The sequence below is a fragment of the Mustela nivalis genome (assembly GCF_964662115.1).
Source record: "Mustela nivalis genome assembly, chromosome: 6".
Lineage (NCBI taxonomy): Eukaryota > Metazoa > Chordata > Mammalia > Carnivora > Mustelidae > Mustela > Mustela nivalis.
In genome coordinates, this window is record NC_139025.1 from 143,298,032 (window position 1) to 143,318,063 (window position 20,032).

General features: G+C 38.3%; 1 pseudogene across 1 annotated transcript; it reads right to left on the reverse strand.

Moving 5' to 3' along the window:
- Positions 1-2,582: 2,582 nt before the first annotated feature.
- Positions 2,583-2,738, reverse strand: LOC309867665 (large ribosomal subunit protein eL39 pseudogene; annotated as a pseudogene). Its single transcript has one exon. The product of its transcript is annotated as a large ribosomal subunit protein eL39 pseudogene (transcript).
- Between the last annotated feature and the right edge of the window lie 17,294 nt (positions 2,739-20,032).

Here is a 20,032-nt window from a genome sequence, read left to right on the forward strand (position 1 = left end):
ATCTATAAAAGATCAACAACATTAAATTATATAATAGAAATAAGATCAGAACTATCAATAAATATAAATGAATATAATTTCAGAAAAATTTTTCAAGAAAGCAGAATACTTTATACACATATATATAAACACACACTCTCTATACATTAAAGATTCTGGTCACCAATTCCAACATGTGTGTTTGTATAGGGGTGTGTGTGTGTATGGACTTTCCCCACACGAACAAGCAATTTTCCAATGCCAGCTGAGTGTCATACTATTTAACTCAATTTCAACACTATCTACTCAAAGATAGCATTAGATCCCAAAGGTTAAGGGGTCTTCCTACAAGGCTGCCCCATCCACCCCTGCCAGATGCCAATTGCAAGTCCAGGTTGCCACCTGTGTTTCTGACCAATTAGCTACAGATTGAAGGTTTTAAAGACCCTTCCTTGGGTTTGATTACTTTGCTGGAGCAACTCACAAAACAAAGAGAAACATTTTGCTTACTAGATCACTGGTTTATTATAAAAGGATATAACCCAGGAATAGGCAGATGAAAGAGTTGCAAAGGCAAGATATGGAAAAAGGATTCAAAGTTTCTATGCCCTCTCCAGGTGTGCCACTCTTCCCAGATCTCCATGTGTTTACCATCCTGGAAGCTCTCTGGATGCTCTCCTTCTGGTTTTTTACTGAGGCTTCATTACATAGGCATGATTGATTAAGTCATTGGCCATTGGTGAATGAACTCAATCTCCAGCCCCTCTCCTCCCCAGAGATGGGGGGGGGCGGTGGTACTGAAAGTTCCAACCCTCTGATCACAAGAATGATTTTCCTGGCAACCAGCTCCCCATCCTTAAATTACCTAAGGGCTTTCCATTATTGCTCTTATCACAGGAGATTCTAGGCGTTTTAAGAGCTTTGAGTCGGAAACCGTGGACAAAGACCAAATATATATTTTTTATAAATCACAGTATCATAGTATACATGATAAATAACTAAAAGAAGTAATTTAGAAGGACTGAAAATAAAAGGAAAGCAAATTATACAAGACAAAAGCAAAGCTGGAGTCATATGATATTAGTCAAGGCAGAATTCTGGCCAAAAAGCATTAACTGTGACAAAGAACACTCTATAATGTTAAAAAGAGTCATTCACAATAAAAATATAATAGTGTCGAATATCTATGAGCCAAATGTCTCAACTTCATAAAACAAAAACTATAAGATAGAGAAATAAACATGTAATAGATGGCTAAACTTACCTCTTAGCCCATGCTAGTGGTTAAAAAAGAAAAAGATACAAATGAATGAAATAATAATTTTATAAGAAAGTATAATTTACAAAAAGTAACCAGTAAAGAGATATAAAAAATTAGATTAATTTTCATGGAGGAAATAGTGAATGTTGTCAGTTTATTACCTTGTGTAGCTTTTCTTTCTACCATACCTTTGAAGAATAGATTATGAATGCTATTTCAACAGCTCCAAAGAATACAATATATGTGCAATTGCATTTTAAAAGTTAGTCAGAGGTTCACCTGGGTGGCTCAGTTGTTTAAGCTCCAGATTCAGGTCATGATCTCAGGATCCTGGGATCTAGACCCACGTCAGGCTCTGAGCTCAGCACAGAGTCTGTCTGTCATTCTCCCTGCCCCTTTGCTTCCCCCAGCCTCGCTCCTGCATGCACACATGCTCTCTCTCAAATAAATAAATAAAATCTTTAAAGAAATTAAAAAATAAAAGTTATTTAGATGTCATTTAGTTCACTAATATATCTGTGGGATGTCAAGATGATCAAGGTCTTTGAAGACTAGCTTACCAAGAGCAAGAGAGTCGATATAACCCCCAAATGAAGATATGTTGCTGACCCTTCCTGGTAAAAGAAAATTGCTCTGGTTCTTTATATTCCAATTCTTTATAATTGGTATAGAGGAAATAGCACAGTTAATTTCTGAATTGATTTGCTTCACATCTAGACCATATCTGAAGATCCTACATATAGATCATCAGATGCACTTAGAACCAGCACATAATCAAATCTATCATAATCTATAGTTATTCTTCAACATCCACCCGTCCCTTGTACATATGTGAATACTGGGAGTTGGTAGATATCATCACTGTAATATTTCTTTTATTTAAAGATTTTATTTATTTATTTATTTATTTGTCAGAGAGAGAGGGAGAGTGCGCACGAGCACTGGCAGAGGTGGAGGCAGAGGGAGAAGCGGGCTCCCCGCCGAGCAAGGAGTCCAATGTGAGACTCGACCCCAGGATGCTGGGATCGTGACCCAAGCTGAAGGCAGCTGCTTAATCAACTGAGCCACCCAGGCGTCCTTCACTGTAATATTTTTCAAGGTTTTTTATTTTGTTCGTTTTGTTTGTTTGTTTTTTTAGGACTAAAAGTTCTCAAATTTAATACCAAACCAACCTATTGGTGCAAAGGCATAGTAGCAGAAAAATCATTTCCCTGATAAAACATGTCTGTTGGCCAGGTAGGAAGGATATTTACAGAGTGATAGGATAGAACACATGATCTTCACACAGTTTAATAAAATACGTGATGCCAGTTAGGTATGTCATTTCATGACATGTGATGCCTTATAGGCCCTGCTTTGTTCTTCTCCAGTGCCTCCTCTTGGAGTTGTACCTGATTTTACTACCAGTTTTCATCCAAATCCACTGGGTAATGGGATGATTCTGCTTTTGTTTCTTGGCCAGGAATCACTTGATTCTGAAAGTCTTGTGAGAAGACATGGCCAGAAACAGTCAGCCACACACAGCAGGACGGAGGAAAAAAAGAAAAAAAAGTTTTTAAGGTTTCAATGATAACAATAATTTTGTCAATTTCCATGAAAATAAGGTATTGCTTTTGTTTTAATATTCTGGGGTGTCTCGCTCCAGGGGTCAGGGAGTCAATGTGAAAATTCTACTGATCCATTTCAGTTATATATTCTAGAGCTGAAGAAATAACTATGAGTATCTGAACATATTATAAGGAGGCAAATCTAGGTCCAAATTCTGTATATTATCTAGCTTCATAAATTCCTACTTTGACAAATGGTACCACAGTGGCATTTTGGATTCCTAGAGTTGTTTTTAGATATATAGATTGGTTAATAAATCTACTTATTTCATTCCTAAGAACACCATAGTTCTTTAACTACCACCAAATATTTCTATCCAAATAGAGATTTCTGTCTGATTGTCATTGTTTCCTTCTGCCCGTTTCATTAAAGTAAACTCATCTTTTCACTGTTATTTGGCCTCTGTCTCTTTAGTTCTTGTTTCCCATTGAAATCAGGAAACTTGGGTCAGTGGGGTATCTCTCAACATTATCATCTTTAGTCTTCAGAGGACAGACACACAGAGCTTTTGCATGATTTGGTTCTCTCCAAAATAAAGCATTTTTTTAATGCTTAAGAAAATGAATGTCTTTTGGGACCCCTTAAGAAATAGGGAGGAAATGTGATGGATCATATATAGTAAATCCATGCTAACATTTCCATCTGTCTAGGTTTATGGATTCTTTTCTCTATGCTAGGGAAATTAAATACAGGTTACCCACTGAGTCCTGGTTTAGTAAACTAACAAAGCCAACTATCAGAACATTTTTAGTTGTTCAAGTTAACCCATTAATTTCAGTATCTCAGATAAGTGTATCCAGAGTAAAAAACCTGGTTCCATGCATTATTATATTCTATTCTCCTTGGCTTACCACCCTTGGAATTTATTTCCTCCATATTCTCCAGGTATCTGCTGATAAGAATTAGAGAAATGTTGTAACTATTTTGGTGTTTCTTTTTTCCTGGGTTAGGTTTTGTATTTGCTCCCATTGGGGTATATGCAAAAAGATTCCAGTTAGGGATATAGAGATAATGATGGGTGTTCTCCTTATCTTAAGGAGAACAGTTACCCTCTTACAAGGCAACTGCCTGGGGAAATTTGTTACCCTATCTTCAGCAAGAGATTAGTGGTTTTAATAATAATAATAATAATAATAATAATAAATAATCCAATATCTGCCTGGCACTGAAAAAAATAAGTGATTTTTTTCAGGGATACTTTTTGATGATGTCTTGTTCTAGGAGTTTAAAGCCCTGTGATTATGATTTTATTTCTGTAAACTCTCCAAAAGCAGACACTTCACCCCACAGTACGTAAAATCATTTCTACCATAAGAACTCAATGTAACACCCAACTGTTCTCCCAAATTATTGCCTTCTATAGGCAATTGATCTCAAATAATCTCAGTCGTTAATTTAAGAAATCATGAATCCAAAGCATGCCATAGATTATAAGTATCCAGTTTTCCTGTGGGATTTATGACATCTCTGCATTTAAAGTCGCATAGCTCAGGAACTCACTCTAAGAATTTAATCTTGGTGAATCTGTTTTGTGGGCTGACTGTTGCTAACAAGGATTGAATAATTTAGGGTCTAGTCAGTAAAGTGCTTTGTTTTTCAAACAGAGGTGTTTTAGGTGACTGGTTACAAATGTGTTGAGGAGTTCAGAGAACAAAAAACAGGAGCTGATGTAATCCAGAGATGAATGCAGAATGAAGCTTATGTCCTTAAGTCTGGGAAACAAAGGAGAAGAGGGGGTGTGTTCTTAGAGGTCAGGGACACTTCTCTACCTTATGACTTGGTGTACAAAACAGGCCTGGCACCCAAGGAAGTGCTTGAACCTAATCAGTGCTTGAACCATGGAGCAATTGTTGAGAAGCCAGGACCAGTGATGCTAAGGGTGTTCTAGGCAGCCAGGTTTTAGGACTGCTGAGAGCATGTGAACACTGGAACCAGGACCGAAAAAGAGACTCGACTCTGTGGGTGCCAGAAGTGCTGAAAGGTGCTCTTGAAAGGAAGGCTTGAAAGAAAAAAAAAGATTTATTTCCCCTCTTTTTCATCTTCCAATATCCACCAGTACCTCAGAGTGGCAGAATCTAACAAGAAGCCAGCCAGAGAGAGGTTGTCATGTCCCAACAGAGTCAAACACAGAAGGGTGGCGAAGGAGGTGAGGACTGCTCATGCAAACGACTGTCTCACTTTGTCTTAGCTTGTCCAGTAGCAGGAGGGAGTTCTGTTCTCCCAGAATTTGTAGTGTAGGGCATCTACTTCTCTTTATACTAATTTTGATTCTTACTTTAAAGCACCGTTCTGAGTCATCTCTTTTTCTCCATTTTCAGCATTTTTTAAAAGATTTATTTATTATTAGAGAGAGAGAGAGTGTGTGAGTGAGCAGGGAGAGGGACAAAAAGAAAGAGAGCAGAGCATGGAGCCAGGCATGGGGCTACATCCCAGGACCTGGAGATCTTGACGTGATCTGAAATGAAGTCAGCAGCTCAACCACCTGAACCACCCAGGCACCCCTCACTATTGTTCTCTTACTCTAAGTCCCTTCCACCTAACACTTGCCTTGTTTTAACCTTCCAGATAGAAATACACCGCAAAGGTCCATGAACTTTTATCTTCAAATTCTTACTATTTTTTTTAAACATATAATTACTGAACTCTATGTTAAAGTATTATTGATGCATTGGTCAGGATGAGTAGCTATGAATTTATCCTTTATGGTTTGTTTTATTGTGAAATGGATATAAACATGGAGGTATTTAGGAAAACAAGGACTCTAAATAAAACCAAGAGCTCTGTCATTGTCAAATTTAAAAACATAAAGTTCAGAAGATAGATTTATTACATCACTGAAACCTATTAGGTCAAAGATTATTTAGCTACTTTATGCTCTAATTGCAATTCTTTATTTACTTCCCACTTCCCCATCCCTATTATATATCCCCAGCTGTTGTTCACAATGGGCTATCTTTCTTCAGATGTGACATACTCTCAAATCTCCATAGATCATGCTGACCCAATCTCCCCTTTCCTTCTTTCCTTCTTAGCCGAGTAAGTGCTCTTCACTGACTGAGGCCCTGCTCAGTTGTTCTGACCTTGGTGAAACCTTTCCATGTCATTTGGAACATTTCCAGAGTATTTGGTTCATACTGTTTTGTTTATAACTCATCACATGATGTTTTTAACACTTTAGTACCAAAGTGGCCTAATAAGGAAGATGGGTTTTCCATAGTAGGGTCAAGTGAGCCCAACCGAACAGGAATTTCATCTTTGTATTCAATCTTCAATGAGTTCTATCTCCTCCATTAAATTATGAGCTCCACTTTGAAAGCAAAAAATAAATGTCACTTGTATTTCTATTTCTAGCATCTATTTCAATGCTGGGTACATAGTGGGCTTCAATAAATGCCTAATGTAATTTAATTATACATTAGGTGGAAGAATGCCAGAGTCACATAATATAGTGCTTTTGGGTGGTGTGCATATTTCTGATTTTCCTACCTGTTCTGGTATGACAAGTACCAATTTTCTAACCTTTGTAAACATCTGACATATATTATTTTTAAAAGTTAATATTCCTTCCCGAGATCATTTAACCATTTCTTGCAGACATTTGAAATCATAAAGAAGCATATTTATTTTTCCAATTTTTATGACCATGTATTAGTTTTACCTGATTAGTATTGGTTAGATTTGACCCAATTTTAATATTATACTCATTGTGTCACTAATTTATGCAGAAAATATTGCAAAGCCTCTTTTAGAACACTGGCCTTTTTAGACCGGGGACTTAGGTAGTCCTTATCATGTTCTTGGTTGCCTTACACTATCATTCTGGATGGTGGTTAATAACGCTTTATATTTATCTTTGAGGAAAGGCTTTGAGATGACTCTAAGCTTAGGAGGCACAGTCAAGAACTGCACCAGGGTTTTCAAATAGCAGCTATGATCATGAGACCAAAGGCAATCTTTGGCCAAATGCTGTGGAATCACGATGCAGGGCATTTTTCTCCAAGCTCTGCTTACTCATGTGGACCTCTGTTGTCAACTGTGCTCTCATCTTAGGGTATGGACTGCCATATAAGCTCCGTGTTGGTTAGGCTCTTTTGTTGCCCTTGATTTCTGAGTATTTCCATTCTTAAGATCAAAAGCCCACAAAGAAAAAAGTACTAATAAAAGAGAATTGCACTCTATACTTAAACATGGATGGGGCTTAGAGAATTAGGGTATCTCGTCTTCAGAAGCTTGTATGTTATCATAGTGAACAAACGGACTTTCTGTCTGGGCAAATGCCTGTTTGCCCTTCCAGCTGAATCTACCCTGCACCCTAATGGATATGAGGCTAATAGAGACCAGTTTTCTCTTTCTTTCTTTTTTTTAAAGATTTTATTCATTTATTTGACAGACAGAGATCACAAGTAGGCAGAGAGGCAGGCAGAGAGAGAGAGAAGAGGAATCAGGCTCTCTGCTGAGCAGAGAGTCCGATATGGGGCTTGATCCCAGGACCCTGGGATCATGACCTGAGCCGAAGGCAGAGGCTTTAACCCACTGAGCCACCCAGGCGCCCCCAGTTTTCTCTTTCTTAAACTCATTTCTTTTCTCTGCATTTTGACGCCATATCCGTTTGAGGCAAGCTGTGGCAGGCACATTTACTAAAAGGATACCCATGTTGGGAAGCAGCAGCCAAAGGCTCAGTGCCAGGATTAGCCATTAGCAGTAGGGGAAAAACATTCTTGTTGTAGTCTTGTTTGCTGGAAGGGTACCCACTGGCATTTGAAATAGTTCTCTCTTGTCAATCAAACAAATTGTCTTGCAGATCTACTGGGTGTTTAGAGGATACAGAGAGAGAATTTTCAGATCTTTAGGTGCTTTTTCAGAAGGTGATCTGTGTTCTGTAGCAATATCTGAATTTTTTTTTTAAGGATGGTTCTTCCTTCAGCACTGTTGTTGATGTACCCCTCATGCCTAGAGATTATAGGAAATAATAGTTTTTAGACATATCATTAAAACTGCCCCCCATTTTGGAGAGTATTAATGAAAATCTGGCTGTGGGAATATCTTTATCTTGATGTCCCAGGATATTAAGGTAGCCTGAGTTATCAGACCAAAGGATAATATTAGGGTTAAGAATAACTATGGGGGCACCTGGCAGACTCATTTGGAAGAGTGTGTGGCTCTTGATCTCAGGGTCATGAGTTTGAGCTTCACATATACAAGTATACAGCCAGTGTACAGGATAGGCTGAGAGGAGTGCTCATAATAACACATAGATGTACCTTAATGTATTAAAATTCTACTTATATAAAAAAGAAAATCGGTAAGACCTGTAGTGAATAGCCACCTTTGTAATGCAAATACTCCCCCATCTCTAGCATGGTTTCAACTGGTGGTGTTCAACTTTAATCTCTTTATTTCTTTACAGTTCCCCATAGAAGCCCCCCTTTATGTTTTATTAATTCCCACCTCTGATTAAGATTTCATCTGAAGAAAGTGTTGTGCTACTAAAAAATTATTTTTTAAAAACACTGAACTATACACATTATATGGGACAGAATGAGGTAAAATATCATTCTTCAAAAACCTTTGAATTAAGGATTCCCATTTGAATTGTTTATCCCAATGGGAATTATCCTGTGAAAGGCAGAGTCCTTTGAAGAGTTCATCACTCTTATGACATTCCTTATGAAAAGTTCCGTGATGCTGCCAGGCACATGCTCTCTCCTTTGCATTTACCAAACTCCCCTGGGCCGTAAAGACATGAATAGTGTCTATCTATATACCACAGGTATATTTTTATAGTGTTGATGAGTTATTGGCCCCCCCCCAATTATAGGAGTAACTCAGGATAATTGCAGTCAGTTTGAGAACATGGATTGGTGATTTTGTACTGTCAACATACCTAATGTGGAGCTCCATATCCTAGACATCTTTTCTCTGTATGTTTTAAGTTTAGTGCTGACCACTAGACGAATCTGTGTGGGATTTGGAATATGAATGTAAAATAGTTATGATTATACTCCAAAGCATGGTTGGCATATTGTGGCCCACAGGCCAGATTCAGTATGCCAACTGTTTTGGTAAATAAAGTTGTATTAGAACCCAGACACACTTGTTTATATATTGTCTTCTGCTATTTTCATGCTACAATGACAGGGCTAGGTGACTACAAACCACATGACCTGCAAAGTCTAAAACGTTTTTACCTTATGGCCTATCAATTCTGTACCTATTAATAGATATTTCATAAATTTAAAAAAAAATTGGCTGATCATGTCTCTCCAGGTTGGTGCAAGGCTCCACGTGCTACTTACTGAAACTCACAAAGGCTGGTTCATCTCTTCGACAAGGATGTGCTGGAGCTCCTCCTTCAGCTTGGGATTAGATATGGTGGGAGATAGTTACAGTATGTAGTTTGTCTTTGTCAGTTTTAATTGTCTTCATGTGTTCCAGGTGTCCTAAATTTTCTAAGCTATGTGTCCAGTTTTCTTTCTAACTATCATCCTTGTTGAACTGAAATGACTTAAGGCCCACCATCAGATGCCCTCCACTTTTTTTTTTTTCAACCAGGAAATGGGTCTACTAGCATAGTAAAAATGATCTCAGGGTGGGATATCCCAAAGTAGTTTGGAAAATACTGCTATTTTTATAACAGATATGTAGTTTGTGAATATATAATGGGTTTATTATGGTTATTATAAGTAAAGTAATAAACACATTTAAAAAAAGAAATTTAAATAAAATTAAAAATTCAGTTACTTATCCAAAAGTCACATTTCAAGTGTGCCATAGCCACAAATGCCCACTGACTACCATATTGTACAGTGTAAGTAGACCATACAGTAGGCTCTCAAAAGTGTTTTGCATTGATATCGAGGACTCTATCTATGCTGTTGATTACATTTCTCATGACACACAGTCTCACAACCATGTGCACTAACTGCACTAACAGTTCACTAACTCCTCTTATCTAAAAGTAATTTTCTTCCTTTCAGTTCTCCCACATCCAACCTGAGAAATAATTATTTATTTTTCAAGTATCATCTATCAATGAAATATTTTGACTCTTTCTTCTGAAAAGAATCAATTATTTCATCCTCTTTGTTCCACTGTACATCTATGGATTTTCCTTCTAGGATAATTTTTCATACTTTATTGAATTTCATACTTTATTGGAGGCCTCTGGATGGCAGGAACTGGGGCTTATTTGTCTTTGTATTTTCCATATCTGGCACAATTCTGGCATACAGAAGTCACTCAGCAGATGATGGTTTAAGTGAAAGAAGCAAAAGGATCTCTCTATTTTTATTTTTCATTTTCTTATGACATCTATTACTTCTACCCCTTGAATTTTGAATCTCAATTTCTCTTCTTTTGCATGTAAACATGCTAAAGTCTTTTCTGTTTGTTAAAAAATGACATTTATGAAGCTTTCTCAGGTCATATTTAGAGGTTACATGATTGGATAGACCAATTTCCAGACATGTAGATATCTTGTTTGACAGTAATCATAAACACAACTCTTTATTTATAATTCCAAAACCTGACATGTTCTAAAAATCAAAAGATTCCTTAAAATTCATCTGGTACTACATGGTAATAAACCCTGATTTGGTATGCATAGACATGAGACTATTCGTAGTCTACTGACGTTAGTTAATGTGAATTTTCAAATGGTACTTGAGTATCTGTGCCATACTACTTTTTTTTTAAATTGGAAAACTTCTGAGTTCTGAAACACGTGTAGCCTCAAAGGCTTGGCATTGTCTGTGAACTTGTCCATCACTCTGGCTATTTATGTACAGCAAATACATTTTTTTACAGAAACATAAAAACAATTCATCAAAAACAGTTCACTTTTTATATATAAAAGGAATTCTAAGGCTAGTTATTGAAGTTGCAAAACCAGAACAAAATTCTGTTCGATACTTAATAAAATAAACTTTTCTCAAGATTTTGAGGGCATGCCTTATTTTTTAGTCGGATAATGACCAGATGGCTATAAGATTTAGTTTCATCATTTTAAAAAGAGAACACACTTTTATAGAGCCAAAAATAGTTATATAGCCAACAATTACAGAATCGTTCTGGAATTTTCTGTACTTACACTGTCTATATTCAAAGTTGCAGGATACTCTGTCTTTTTGATAGACATAATTCTACCAGACAGAATAAAATCATCTTGAAATGATATGGCAGATACTTGACTATTCAGTCACACACAGAGGTTCACACTCTAGAAGCAATCATGGAAACTTAAAACATGATTCATGCTCAAAGACTGTGAATCTTCCCCAAATTTTGACTGCATTTCCAGTAAATAACTCTGCATTTCTTCAGTAACCGTGGTTCCATTGACTACAGGGAAGTTTAGCAGTAGAAGTGAATGGAGTCTCCAGTGGACATTGGCCCAATCCACATGAACAATTTGAGTGTGAATGCACTCACTTCCTGGAACAAATCAGCAATGTTCTTACATTTTCCCCTGCAGTTTCAAGTTCAGTGTTGAATTACTCTATCATATCAGTAAAAAATACAAGCTGTGAACCTCTGGCAGGCGAACAAGTTAGAGATCTAAGACATGTCTGTTTTCAAAAAAGTACCTTATTTGGGGAAGCAGTTCAGCGAATCTCTATCAAGTTACAGTGACCAGGTCAGTTACTAAGCTATGGTCTGGCAGCGTTAGGCCCACATGGCCACTGGGAGCTTTGGGAAGCTGGGGTTGGTATTCTGTAAACTGCATTCTTGTAAACTGCATTTAACTCCTGCACTTGGCCTGTAGGAGGCACTAGAGAGAGACCAGGAGCCTGGGTGGAGCAGAAGGGACAGGCTCCTTCCCATATATCCCCCCCCCATATATTTTCTATTCCTGATTTTATGTTTTGCACCTGTCATTGTTATCCTAACAATGCTTCCTCACTCTAGAAGCAATGTATTTTTTTTTCCTAATAGCAACAGGTGTTTCAGTCTGCTATTTTTCTGACACTTCCCCAAACCAGCCTCACTGAACCTTGTCAGAGATACCATCACCAGCTGACAGGTTCCTCCTTCCCAAAGTCTAGGTTCTGGCTGCAGAGTCTCTTCTTTGACCTGATACCAGCTGGCCAGAGACCCAGCATCCCCAGGGACTCAGCAAGCCCACCCTCTCTGGTGCCTCTCAGTCTCCAAGTTTCTTTCTTTCTTTAATTTTAATTTAAATTAAAAAAAAATTTTTTTATAAACATATAATGCATTTTTATCCCCAGGGGCATAGGTCTGTGAATCACCAAGTTTACACACTTCACAGCACTCACCATAGCACATACCCTCCCCAATGTCCATAACCCCATCCCCCTCTCCCAACACCCCTCCCCCGAGCAACCCTCACTTTGTTTTGTGAGATTAAGAGTCACTTATGGTTTGTCTCCCTCCCGAACCCATCTTGTTTCATTTATTCTTCTCCTACCCCCTTAACCCCTCATGTTGCATCACACTTCCTCATATTAGGGAGATCATATGATAGTTGTCTTTCTCCCTCAATCTCCAAGTTTCTAACTTTTAACACAAATTTTAGCCCCATTTCTTCCCTCCCTAGCCTAGGGGTAGTAGCTGCTCCTGCTGTTACTATCTCCTTGATGCCTTCATATTCCCTCTTTGACTTTGGAGTTTTCGAATACCTGAACTAAACATTCTTTTTTTTTTTTTTTTAAGATTTTATTGATTTCTTTGACAGAGATCACAAGTAGGCAGAGAGGCAGGCAGAGAGAGAGAGAGAGAGAGAGGAGGAAGCAGGCTCAGTGCCGAGCAGAGAGCCCGATGTGGGACTCGATCTAGGACCCTGGAATCATGACCTGAGCTGAAGGCAGAGGCTTTAACCCACTGAGCCACCCAGGCGCCCTGAGCTAAACATTCTTTATGGTAAATCTCGCAGTTCAAATAACAAGTCTGACTTTTGTCTTCTGAGTGGATGTTGGCTCATAAAGCTGATAGCCACAGGATTGCATCAAAAGAAACTCAGACATAAGATTTCAATCCATCTTCTCCTAAATACTCTTTATTTGTTAAGACCTCAAACTGAAGGCACCTCCCTGATTACTTTTCCATCAAAGCGAGTAGTGAGTCTCATGTGCTGGCCCAGAATACTAATTCTTGTGGTGAAGTTCTTCTTGTAATTGTTAATTATCTGTTAAGTCATCTCAACCCTTCATTTGTAAATGCTTGGTGTAGCAAGTAAACTCATTTTTCTCATATTTAGGCTAAACTCAAATTTGTTACTGAAAAAACACTATTCCTTATTAGCTAATGTTATGCTGATATGATTAAGAACAATTTCCCCTAAAATCCCAGGTGATTCTCCTCCCCCACCCTACCATGAGGTCACATGCTGGGAACTCCTTATATAGGAAAATACCCAAAGCAAAAGTTTGCATTGTGATGTTTTTGTTTGTTGTTTTGTTTTACTGTTTCAAAATCAGATTGCACCTGGACCTTTGCTCTCAAATAGGTTAACTGGGAGCTTGCTTTAGCGTTTCCAGTTTTCCTGAGGCCTAAGTTCAAATTAATACCAATATCTGTTTCTGTATATCACAATTACACTTTTAAAGATTTTATTTATTTATTTGACAGACAGAGATCACAAGTAGGCAGAGAGGCAGGCAGAGAGAGAGGGAGAGGGGGAGAATCAGGCTCCTCGCTGAGCAGAGAGCCTGATGCTGGACTCTGGGATCATGACCTGAGCTGAAGGCAGTGGCTTAACCCGCTGAGCCACCTAGGCGCCCCACAATTATACTTTTAAATCAGTTCTTAGAATTGCTTAGTGAAGATTTAAGTGTGTGGAGAAGAACAGAGATAGCAAAGAAAACAACTCCAAAGTCTTTTGGCTTTGTGGAAGTCACGTTCTGTAAAGCTTTTTGTTTTTAATTTTTATCTATTTATTTAATTTATTTTATTTTTCTTATTTTTTATTCATTTTTACTTTAGTTTTACTTTATATAAGCTATTCCTAAATTCCCTGAATTGAGAAGTAAATCAAAACAAATCTCTTGGATAATTCTTACTTGTATCACATTGTATATGTAAACACTGTTTTCCACTTGGTAAGCACAAGTAAGACCGATCCTGCCCACACAGTTTACTGGTTTACAGGGATGCTACATAGGAGGAAAACAGAGAAGAGGCTGTTTTGCTTTTGTTTGAGATTCACAACAGCTGTTATATTCTTCTTGACTGCTTCCAAATTTAATAAGGCCCAATAAATCTCTAAGAAAACAGCCCTGAGACACTGCTATTGGTTTTATTTTGCTGTTGAGCTCATAGTACAAGTCTCTCTCTCTGCAGCACTCTTTCTGGCTCATTTAAGAGTGACTCATGCCAGTTATAACCCCCAAAACACGAGCCCGGAAAAGCACACAGGAAAAGCACATCTCTGGCAATGGATGTCCACTAACAGAAATCTTCACTTAAATCCCAATTCAGACTAGTAACTTGTGCAAGTCAGGTGTCTGAGATTGCTAGTCTGCCTGTCCTCAGAGCCTTAAATGCCCTTTCCAAACCATTGCTTCAAATTCCTGGCTATTCTCTTATAAACCATTTGCAGGAAAAATATCATCAGAAGCTCATGTAATTTCCTGGTCGGCAAAATGCACCCTAGCCTCCTTCTTTGGGATCACTGTCATGGAGATTACACACCCAGTGTAGGAAGCCGAAAGGAGCATACTACTGATGTGAGTAATATATTTTCAATTTTTAATGAAGTGTTACTTGTCTGCAACATTATCTGTTTTAGGTTCCAGGCTGTGTGCCAGTGATAAACTGCATAGCTCAACATCTTATCTATTTTTAAGAGACCAGTCTTTAAAGGTAAATTCCCTGTTTTCCTCAGTGAACCGATCCAGTGTTTGGCTACCATTATACGCTTTAAAAGTGTACGCGAGGGGCGCCTGGGTGGCTCAGTGGGTTAAGCCACTGCCTTCGGGTCAGGTCATGATCTCGGGGTCCTGGGATCGAGTCCCGCATTGGGCTCTCTGCTCCACAGGGAGCCTGCTTCCTCCTCTCTCTCTCTGCCTGCCTCTCTGCCTACTTGTGATCTCTCTCTGTCAAATGGAAAAATAAAAAAAAATCTTTAAAAAATAAAAAAAAATAATAATAAAAAATAAAAAATAATATAAAAAAAATTAAAAAAAAAGTGTACGCGATGTGATTTTCTTGATATGTGTGACGATGGGGGACTTAAATATATTTCTGTTCCATCTTTCATGCAAAAATTGAAGTGATATGCACAACTGATTGTACACAACTGAGGCCAGTCTTCTAATGAGCTAGAGGCTCGTGGGATTTCTGCCTCAGGTGGGCGACAATTAAACACGTTATAAAGGTAAGTCTGGCTGCTGGGTAAGCGGGTTGAAGGAAGGAGAGTCATCTTCTTTGCTGTAAGTTACTTGTGAGTAAGCACTAGCTACCTTCAGATAAGCCAGAGTAAGTCATCCAACTAAAGCTAGGCCTAAAAGAAACCCACATCCTCTGCTAGGGTGGTAGAGAATGAAGACCAGTGTCTTCACTGGCTTTTGGATGGAAGAATAAGGCTGAGGGGAAGGAGGAAGACTCTGAGCCAGTCTGTTCTTAAGAATCAGACTAATAAGGAACTTTCACAGGCGCCTGCAAATGTAACGAACAGGGACAGACCTCAGCAGATCTCTTTCCTGCGGAGGCACACAAGGTTGCTGCATCCAGTTTTGAAACGACTTGTTGAAAGGTGAGTGGGGTATTTCTTGAGTAGATATCGGAGATTTGCTGGAGAGCCCAGTGAAATTTATAAAACTCATGGGCTACTGGCCAGTTTGACTGACTAAATGATACTGTGAGAACTTTTCTCATTGATTCCTTTGGCAAGTCAGAAGTCCTGTTACAAAGCTAAAGGTTAGGAGGAGGCAGGCTGTACCATAATTTCTCTTTTTGTTGATTTTTATGCTGTGACTTTGGAAAATAAACAAGAGGGTTTAAGACGTGAGAATGTGGTAGATCTGCCCGCTCACGTAGGGTACCAAACAATAGAATTAGAAATAGATTTAGTTCTAAGTGAAGTAATTTTATAAACTGGAATTTGAGGGGATGGCATTAATAAAGAAAGAGAAGTAGGTAAATTTGTGAAACTTGCTGTGTGGTCGACATTGGTTATATCATGAATTAATAAAGGACTGAGTAGTGTTTCACAGAAGAATAAAAAAAAAAAGAATGAAAAAAGAGCTGCACCAAGAGGTTCAAATAGGTGTTATGTCAATATACAATAGAAGATACAAGATGTGCTTTATTTTTTTAATTTTAAGATTTTAATTATTTATTTGACAGAGAGAGACACAGCTAGAGAGGGAACAGAAGGAGGTAGAGTGGGAGAGAGAGAAGCAGGCTTCCCTCAGAAGAGGGAGCCTGATGCGGGGCTCAATTCCAGGACACTGAGATCATGACCCGAGCTGAAGGCAGATGGCAATGACTGAGCCACCCAGGCGCCCTTCAAAGTTTGCTTTAAGTTTGACAGGTAAATATTCTCATAAAGGGGGTACCACTGATTCTTGAAGTTGGGACAGATAACCTATAAGCATTTAAATAAGACTTTGCCTAAGAAGTAAATGAAATAAACAGGAAAAGGAGATGTAAAAAAAGAAAATACAAAATTTTCTAGAATAAATCTGAAGATAGAGCCCTCCTAGACATATTTGAATAATAATAAAAATAGAGAAAGCCATAAGGTTGAAAAAAATCCTATACATTTTAGGTGTAATGTGATTCTGTTCTAATGTAAAATCTCAACTGTATTATCAGTGGAAAGATGCCAACATTCAGACATGTGCTGAAGCCCCATTCTGCCTCAAACAAAATATCTGATAAATTATTGCCTTGCTTAGTTGGTGATTTGTTTTTTACTCAGAGATGAAAACAACCAGTACAGCTGATGTTCTAGATCAGTGGTGGGAGAGGATTTGCCTTTGCAAAATCCCCACCACCACCACCAATGTCCCCCACCAAACACTCCCTGTTGAGGGAGGGGAGCGGATTCAGATACATTTTTCACATCTGCCTTAGATCATTAAAGCATTGCTAACAGTTGTTAAAGAACATGTAGTTACAGAATTAAACCTAGTTTTAGGTGAAGTAGTACTAGATATTAGGAAAATAGATTTTGAAAAGTTAAGAAGAAGGGTGGATACTCAATGATTGTTGAGCAATTGTTTTGGTCTTGGCACTGGGCTAGACAAATGATTAAACAAAAACTGTCTACTATTAAGTCACAAGGATTACATTGCAACATATTACTATCAAGTTACAAAGTGGGGGTAGGGGATGAAAATTCAGAGATTAGATCACTTGCTCCAGCTCCTACAGGCAGCCAAAGCAGCGCTATAATCTGAACTCATCAGTCTAGCTCCAAAGCCCAGGCTTTATGGGTGTGACCTGTTGACCTGAAAACCTTGCAAGTCTAACCACCTTTTGAAAAGCCTCTACAATAAATAAATCCTTGTAGTGGTACAGGACTTCTCAGAGGAGTTCAGATTTAAAAGGTCCACCTGCAAAAGATGCAAGGTGGGCATTCGCAAGGGTGGAATAATCCAAAGATTTTCCAAATTAAGAGGACTTTATTGACCATGTTTTAAACATGAGAGAGAGAATGAAAGAGCAATTCATTACTGTTGAGGAAAGATAATATCAAATCACAAGGCAGCAACAGCCTTCTCCTCCTCTGCCTTCTGTATTCTTCCCATATTTCCAGGTATAAACAATAGGAATCTAGTATGCAAATATCCAAGAACTGTAAAAAGTTTGCATTCCATTACCCCCTCCTACTGCTCAATCTTTAATAGCATTTGTAATCTCTTCTGTCATCAGAGGTTTTTTCAATCTTAATTTACTTTTTCACGTTTCCATTGTGCTCAGTCAGACACCGTCTCTAATTAACTACCTAAGAAAAGTCACTGTGCACCCACAAAGAGATCCACAATTGGTTAGAACCCCAAAAAGCCCCCACTATTAAAATTAAAGTTTCATCCTGTGCCTCTGTGCATATATAAGCCTTTTATGTATGGAAAATGCTTGCATTTCGTCCTTTTACACACTGGCGGTAAATTATGAGTTTTATTCTCAGCACGAGGTCAGTTGAAATGTTCAGTGTATTATTTCTACTAATTACCTTGGCTGTTCCTTATTTCTGTCAGTCTTAGCATCCAGTAACCAGTGGTTGTTGACAAGTAAAAACTAGAAGTTCTCGTTAGCAGTGTTAGAATCGTAGCTGAGATCAGTACTGCTATGATCGAGGGAGAATGTCTCTTCTTGGTATAGCTCTTTCTACTTGTTTATTTGTTTAAATAATTTCCTATTTCCAATGTCTGGAATTAGAAAATGATGGAAAAGCTGTAAGATTACCCCTCAGCTTGAGCCTAAACCCATTCTTCAACTGTTATTGAGTGTGCCCGAATGCAGTGTCTTTCCCAAGCCAAGCCTTAGTGTGTTTCCCTGGATAACTCTATGGACTCCCAAGAGTCTTGTCTCACCTGCTACATTACAGAGCTGAATCCCTCCACTGGCCATCTGTACCCTTTCCAGTGGAGCTTTACTTCTCTAGGCATCTTTCTGGACCAAGCCTGCGCTGACTGGTGAGAATCGAGTGTTAAATTTTCAGGAATTTTGTGCACTGTTGATGTCCTGCGGGAGCTTGAAATGGACTATGGTTAGAATATTTACACCACTGAAATCAGTGAATGCTAGAAATCAGCAAACGTTACAAATCAGGGCTCCAAGAGCCTGTTGTTAAAACACTGACCAGCACTCAGGGCTAATTGGAAGGATCATTTGACAACCCAGAGAACAAATTTTCTTGTTCCTTATTTCTGAAAATAGCAAGTAGCTGCACTAATGCAGCTGAAAATCTTTTAGGAAAAAGTTTCCTTTCCCCCACTATTAATCTCTCTCTGTTCCCAACCCTCATTTCCAGTCTTTTTTTGTATTTGCACCAGGTCAGAAATGCTCCAAGTTGGATTTTGTGTGTGTGTGTGTGTGTGTGTGTGTGTGTGATATCTTACTAGATGGTCTTTGTGCTCTCTGTGTGGTTTCTATCACATGCCAAATGTGGGGCTTTGTATATAATAAGTCTTTAAAAACTTCACTGCTACACTAACATAAGAGCCAAACAGTCACCATTCAAATCTAGAGAGACCTCTGAAGTCAGGTTGACTCTTTTTCTCAAATCTGCGGAATCATTTTACGAAGGCAAATATATTAAGAGAAGTCTTGGTGTTAGAAGAGGAGTCTGAGCACCGTACATTCTGTGCTGGTTGGTAAGGTGCCGGCTGGGCAACACTTGTTCCTTGCATTTCCTTCCCTGTAGAGGGAGCTCCACTAGGGCAACTCTTCTGATTTTTCTTAACTCCCAGGCATACTACTGTCTAGGAGAATGCAGTGGCTTATTTTGTTCTTGAGTGTCAAAATGCCAGCTATTTCTTCCTCTGTGTACAATCCAGTTGCCAAGGAATAAGTCATTTTGGTTTCTCTTCCCTGCTCTATATTTTACATGATGTGCACTCCAATTCCGTTGTCTGAGAATGATAGGAACATCTACTTTTAGAGTTCTATATTAGGAAGCCCTTGGTTCTTACAAACCTAGACCATGTTCTTTAACTCAATCTTAATAATAAAGATAACATTCTGGCTTCTATTTTTAGACTCCTTTGTCTTCATTAATGGTTCAGAACTAAGGAAACGAGGAGTGTGATTTGTTGGGTCCCTTCAAAAACAAAACTGATGTGATTTTGGAAAAGTCACTTAAGTTTTGTTTCTCAATTAGTTAAAAAAAAAAAAGAGGAAAGTTAATGATGTGGTAGGGTTCCCTGATTCGGCAAACATTGAATACCTGTTACATTTAGTAAATGCCTGATGCGTGTCAAGCATTACCTAAGGTACTAGGAATATCCTGTCCCAGGCAATATAAGGGCAGTTATAGACATGCAAAAAATCTACTTGCAGAGTTCATAATCTAGGAATGAGCTATAATATACTCTAAGTGCCATAGGAAGAGCATGAAGAGAGAGGGCCTAACTCAAATTTGAATTCAAGAAGAGGAAAGAGATGTTTTTTCTTAAGTAAACTCCCAGCAACAAATGTTTTACCAAATTGATTTTTCTTTTAATTCCTATTCAGTTTATGGGAAATATGTTAATGAACTAGAAAGGGAGGAAAATT